The sequence below is a fragment of the Emiliania huxleyi genome (genome assembly GCF_000372725.1).
Source record: "Emiliania huxleyi CCMP1516 chromosome Unknown EMIHUscaffold_217, whole genome shotgun sequence".
NCBI lineage: Eukaryota > Haptophyta > Isochrysidales > Noelaerhabdaceae > Emiliania > Emiliania huxleyi.
In genome coordinates, this window is record NW_005200442.1 from 1 (window position 1) to 5191 (window position 5191).

Sequence of the window (5191 nt, forward strand, 5' to 3'; positions counted from 1 at the left end):
GAAGCAGTTGTAAAGCCAGGTCGTCGCACTCTTTGGGAAGCCCGGCAGAAAGAGCGTCGGAAGCACCGGCGAGCGCCGCCCGCCCTCCGACTGACCTTCGCCTTGAGAGGTCGAGCCTCGAGGCGCGGCAGCGACTCCGGGTGTGTCGAGGACATAGTCGGGCAGTCTCAGGCCGCGGCACCAGTCACGCTCGCCTTCGCATGTCGGGTCCACCAATAGCCTGTGCCGACGTGCGCCGGTGGCCGGCCCAGCGGCGGCGGCCCTCCGTGGTGCGGTGGAGGGCGCGGCGAGCACCTGTCGCAGCGTCAGCGGCGGCCGCCGCACCGCACCCGAGCCGTTTCCCACGTCGAGGCACAGCGTAGCGGCCTGGCTGCCGTCAAGGCGAACCAAGAGGCACTCTGGCTTGCGCTCGGTTGCAGGCCGCGTCCGCAGCGCCGTCGCCTCCAGCCCACGATGCGGGCCGGACGTGAAGAGCACGCGTGCGCCGGGCGGGAAAGGTAGGTCAAAGTCGGACAGCAGAGCGCCTGCCTCCATCGCCATCCCGCCTGTTTGCGCGCCGTTTTTCTTTAGGTTCTCGAGGTGGATCCTTTGGCCGCGTTGTTTTTAACTTCCAATATCCGGGCTCCAAACGCACCTCAAACGGCAGCCGCCTCCACCTCCACCTCCTCCTCCACCTCGTCGTCGCATGGCGGGGCAGCACCCGCCGCCGCTGCAGCCTCCGCCCTCGCCGCCTGCTCCGCTGCGCGCGCCTGCCGCCTCGCCGCCCTCTGCTCGCTCGTGGAAGGCGGCGGGTCGGAGAGCAGCGAGAGAGCCGTGGCGGTGGCAATGTCCACCGGGTCAAAACCGCCCTCCTCCTCCTCCTCGTAGCTGGCCTCGGACGGCCCTGCTGCGCCTTGCGGCGGTGCTTGCTGCGGCTCGAGCAGGCGGACGGTCGTGTCCCACAGGTGCCGCGCACGCGCCAGCGCCGCCTCCTCGGCGGTGGCGAACCAACCGAGGAAGACACTCTTGCCGCCAACCTTCATCTTCAGCTCGTACTTCTTGCTGCCTCGCCGCTTCGGGCAGAAGGACACGCCCCTGTAGCCGCTGTTGCTGCTGCTGCTCGTAGCCAGTGTGAGGCCCTCCCTCTCCGCCCTCGCCGCCTGCTCGGCGCCAGCAGCAGAGGAAGGCTCGGGTGGCGGCGGCGGCGGCGGCGGCGCAGTGAGATCGCTGGTGTCCCTGCCCGCCTCCCTGCGGGCGTAGAAGAGCGCAGCCTGCTCGGCAGTGGCGAAGTTGCCGAGGAAGACTTGCTTGCCTCCAACCCTCACGTTTAACTCGTACTTCTTGCTGCTTCGCTCCTTCCGCTTGAAGGTCACGTTCTTGTAGCCGCTGTTGCTGCTGCTGCTGGCGGTGAGGGTGAGGCCCTCCCTCTCCGCCTGCCGTATCACCTCAGCGCCAGCGGCAGATGGAGCCGGGCGAGGCTGCAGCAGCTTGGTGGCGTCGGCGCGGCCGTACTCTGAGCGAGCGTAGGCGGTGGCCGCCTCTTCGGCGGTGTCGAAGGAGCCGAGGCGGACACACTTGCCGCCATCCTGCACCGAGGAGGACATGCTTGCCGCCATCTCTCACATCCGCCTTGAACTTCTTCCTGCTGCGGTTGAAGGTCACGTTCTTGTAGCCAGTCGTGCTGTTTTTGGTGGCTGGGATCAGCACGAGGCGCTCGGACACAGTGTCCTGTCGCCGCAATCGGCGCCATGTTGAAATGAAGAAATGCTGCCTGTGCAATTCGCTTTTCTCTCGAGTTTCTCGAGGTGGATATCCTTTGGCCGCGTTGGGTAGCGAGGATTGGTGTAACCCGAGCCACGGAGGCGTGTTTTCGAGATGCAGGGCGGCGAGCTCGTCGGCCTCAAGCTAGTCGGCGTGTACTTGGCCCCGGACACTGAGGCCGGGCGGAAGTGGCAGCGCGACAACCTCTCGGCTGACTTTACGGCGCGCTTTTCGGTCCTCGAGAGGGTTGACCAGCTTCGCGACGACGACAAGAACCACGACGTCCGGCAGCTGCGGTACTCGATGATGCGCTGCCGCAGCTCAACGCCGCACTACTGGATGCGCACGATGTACCCGTGTGTGGTCCGGCCAGTGCTCGAGGAAGTGGTGGAGCCGGCGCTCAAGAAGTCGTTCGTGCAGCTGGCTGAGGCGGGCCACAGCCCGCAGGAGCTCGTCGACCAGGCCTGGGCGGAGGCCCGGCAGGACGGGCGCTTCGGTGGTTGCGGCCTGATTGCTCAGCTGATCCAGCCTGGGGGGAAGGCCAGCCCTAGGCAAAGAAACCAGCACCTCATCAGGGGCTTCCCTGAGCGTCACAGCTCGGTGATTTTGCTAGTCTGCGGTGTTGTGAGCGGTGTGGATGGATGGAGGCGTGTGCGTCTTGAGTCGGTCGGTGTGGCAGACTGGCGGCATCGGATCGGGGACCGCATTTACCTCTTCCCTAAAAATCCTTAGCGCTCTTAGAGGGCCACCGGCTCTGACCTTTGTGCTTTGACCTACTGAGTGCCGGCCGGAGCCAAGAAACCACGGCGTGGGGTGGGTGAGAGGTGTGGAAAGGCCCTTAGAAACGGCGGCGTGGCGCGCGATCCTGTTTTCTTGTTTTCTTAATAGAAGCAGCGTATCTCGGTCGTTCTTCATACGGCAATCGCAGAGCAGGTTGTGAATGAGCTTGCCTGTGGCGCTGAGTGTGGCGGGGGCGGGCGGGTGCACGGAGCTAAGTGCCTCGTCGCCCTCGCAGGAGTCGCTTAGGCGGCTCCCGTGGTGTACCTGTGTTAGTGCCAGTGCGCGCCAGTCCCGTGCCCAGTGTCGTGCGAGGGAGTTTTGTTGTAAAATTCTTAATGCCCGCGCAACCCCCACTGTGCATTGAGCACTTGTACGTCTCTTTTGAGAGAAAGCAAGACGAGTATACTACCTCGTCCTACCTCTCCTATACTACCCTTGCTACCCTGGATCCCTCGTACAGAGTCACTCACATGAAGCACAGTAGAGTACATCACGACGCCACCAGTGCCGCCTCCTTCTCCTTTTTGAGCTTTTTGTGCTTCTTGGTGCTGGACTTCTTCGATGCCACCTGCTCGGCCTCGTGCTCCTCAGCGGCACCAACGAGTCTTCCCGCCGTCTCCTCCCCAGCCGCCTCCACCCCGGCCTCCGCCTCCACCCCGGCCTCCGCCTCCACCCCGGCCTCCCCCCCCGCCCCTGCCTCCTCTCCCGCCGCGTGCGGCTCCACCAGTCCAAGCACGAGCTGCCCCACGCCCGCCTCCTTGAGCAGCTTCGCCGCGTGCGAGTGGCCGTCCGCGCGCACGTCGTTGACGGTGAGTAGGCTAAGTCCCTCGCGCAGCTGCCCCGAGGCGATCGCCAGCCCGCCCTCGCGCACCGCGCGGATCTGTGGCGGGCCCGCGTCGCCCTCTAGCGCGAGGCCAATCTTTGCGTCTGCTGTCTGCTTTGTCAGAGTGACGGTGAAACGCCGCCCGCGCGGGCTTTCAGAAGCGGCTTTCAGTTGACCGACTGAGGCGCCCGCGTCAAGTGCCCTGTGATCGGCCGGCGCCAGCGGCTCAACTTCGGTAACTCCCTCCGTCGTGGCAGTGTGCAGCTCCTCAACCTCGGCGGCGACTGCGGCCTGCAGCCTTGCAAGCAGGTCCTTCTGCTTGCCCGTAGTCGGGAGTCCCCTCGCCGCCAGCTTGATCTTGACCTCCTTTGGCTTCAGCCGTCGCACCTCGTCCAGAGCCTCCTCCCGCGCGGCGGCCAGCTCGTTCCCACCCGCTCTCCCCTCGTCGCCCACCATCAGAGAGTCGCTCGCCACGCCCGCATGAAGCGGCTGCAGTGGCTGAGGCGGGTGCGGTTGTCGGTCGGCGGGGCCGGCTGTCCTGGGCGGAGCTGGTGTTGGACTGGCAAGGGCGGCCGCAAGCTCCCTGATTTCCGACCGACTGAACCGGATCGATTCGAAAGGGAGGCGGCCTCGCGGGTCGTGCATCTCAACAGCCGACCGGCGCAGCAGCTCAACTTGCTCGCCCAACAGGGAGAAATTGCGGCCCGAATGCAGTATGTGGATGGTAGATGCGAGCGCGCGCGACTCAAGCGGTCGGAAGATGATGTCGGAGGCCTTCTCGGCCGGCAACACCCCATCTGAGACCAGCCGATCAACGTCCATGCGAGAGAGCTGCACCTTTCCACCCTCGAGCTCTTGGGCGCGAATGCCGCGGTCCTCCATCAGGGCAAGTACCGAGACCGCACCCACCTTTGCCTTTTGCCAATGCTGCGACGACTGCCGCTTCGGAGGCGACGCCAGGGCTGCGGCGATGCTGTGAATCGACGACTCCCGCTTAGCCGAGGCGGCCTCAGCATCCAGCTCGACGCCTGCCGCTCCGGACGTGATGTCGTTGGTCGCATCCGGCGGCTCGGCCTCTCCCTTCTTGTCGCTCTTCTTCTTCTTCTTCTTCTTGGGCTTGCTCTCGGGCGGGGGGTCCTCGGCCATCGTGCGCCCTGGCTGGGTGGCCGACGTTTCGTTTTGCGATTTTTTCAATGAGGCGTATCTGAAACGTAAACCCTCGACCCCGCCGACATTCGCTCGCGTCGCGGCCGTCTCGCTCCTCTTCCACGCCTCGCTTGCGGTAGAGGGCATCCGCTTGTGGGCGCAAGAGCGCGGCTTCGAGCTGCCGGCGCCGCCAGAGGGCGAGAGCTGCGCCGTGCGGTGGCTGTGCTTTTCAGCCTTTTCACTGCTTGGAATGCCACCCCCCACCTCCTTGCTCTCCGCCTCGCTCACGCCTCTCTCGCCCTACACCTTCGCCGAAGTGCGTGGCGGCCGGCTGCGAGGCCGCGTCAACGCGACGACCGGCATGCGCTCCTTCCTCGGCATCCGCTACGCCGCCCCGCCGCTCGGCGACCTGCGGTGGCGCGAGCCGCTGCCCGAGCCGGGCTGGGCGGGCACTGCCGACGCGCTTGAGTATGGCAGCGTCTGTCTGCAGAACCCGCTCTTTGGCTGGAACAGCATCGAGAACCGCGGCAACATGAGCGAGGACTGCCTCTTTCTCAACGTCGTGGCGCCTCCGCCGCGGCCGCAGCCCTACCCGGTGATGGTTTACATCCACGCCGGCGAGTTCCACTTTGGGAGCGGCGCCGACCGCGAGTCGGACGTCCCTCACTTTGCGACCGATGTCATCCTCGTGAGCTTCAACTA

General features: G+C 65.6%; 1 protein-coding gene across 1 annotated transcript in view; it reads left to right on the plus strand.

Annotated features, from left to right (window-relative positions):
• Positions 1-845: 845 nt before the first annotated feature.
• EMIHUDRAFT_443060 (hypothetical protein) overlaps positions 846-5191 on the plus strand; it is a 28767-nt gene continuing 24421 nt past the window's right edge. The window contains exon 1 of the mRNA XM_005780345.1: positions 846-863. The gene's annotated coding sequence lies outside the window, so the exon portion shown is untranslated. The remainder of the gene's footprint in view (positions 864-5191) is intronic.